A 1,152-nucleotide genomic window follows, 5' to 3' on the forward strand; every position below is an offset into this window, starting at 1 on the left:
GAGGGTCAAAGAGGATCCTCCCTTGTGGGCCTTGGTTCTTGATTAGGGCACAAAGAAGAATCTGAGATCTTATGGGAAAAGATATATATATATATATATATATAGGGAGCCGGCATATTGCATATTGAGTGCATATTGCATATTGAGTGCAGCACTTTCCACAGCATCATCTTTCAGGATCTGGAACTGCTCAACTGGAATTCTATCACTGCCGGGAGCCAGCGTGAGGAACTCCTCCCGTGGCAAAGGTCATGAGGAAGGAGGCTCGGCATACGCAAAGGCGGGATCAAGCCTCAGGAGTCTCCCTGGAAATTCTCGAGCATCTACCCCCAAAACCAGAGTCTGCCTACTTTCTGCTTTGTGCTTTCACCTACACCTCAGACTTTACAGGGGGCTGTCCCCCACTACCTCTCTCTGAAAAGAGTTAGCTTACAGCTCCAGTTAATAATTCCTGGGTGTGACAGTGTTTCAACCTACAAACTCCTTTGGAAATCCTCTAGCCTGCCTGAATAGGTTTTTCTGGCCACATGTGATTGCTCAGAGCCTCCCAACTGTGAGAGGCATGAGATGTTCTAAACTGTCTAAATAGATTCCTTTGAGCAGTTAAAAGATTGATTAGAAATTGTATTGGTGAAGGGTTTTTCACTTGTTGGGCCAATGTTTGCTGCTAAGTCTCCATATCCCTTACCTACTGTGTCCCTGGCAGTGTATTGATTAATATAATTGGTGTAAGTAGTAGCTTTAATGTTTGTAACCTGGGACCCTTGAGTTAATTCTTTTTCTTGTTATAGCCCACCACACCTTTGCTCTGTAGGAATACAACTTTATCTAATGCTTTTGGAGGGTGGCTCCTGACCAATCACCTTTAGAGAAAAATAAGTTTTCTGAAGAAAGGGTCTTAAAATGTTAACAGGGCTCCGGGCCAGAAAATGATGCAAATCACCTAAGCTTTTGCATATGATAAGTTTGCAGGAAGAAAGCCTGGCTTGCTGCATGACTCTACCCCTTCCCCCATTATCCTCTATGCATAACTTAAGGTATAAAAACTACTTTGGAAAATAAAGTGCAGGCCTTGTTCACCGAAACTTGGTCTCCCCATGTCATTCTTTCTCTCACCTTCTGGCTGAATTATTCAGCCTCTTTTCTCCACTG

Source organism: Bison bison, unplaced genomic scaffold (assembly GCF_000754665.1).
Source record: "Bison bison bison isolate TAMUID 2011002044 unplaced genomic scaffold, Bison_UMD1.0 scf7180017864537, whole genome shotgun sequence".
Lineage (NCBI taxonomy): Eukaryota > Metazoa > Chordata > Mammalia > Artiodactyla > Bovidae > Bison > Bison bison.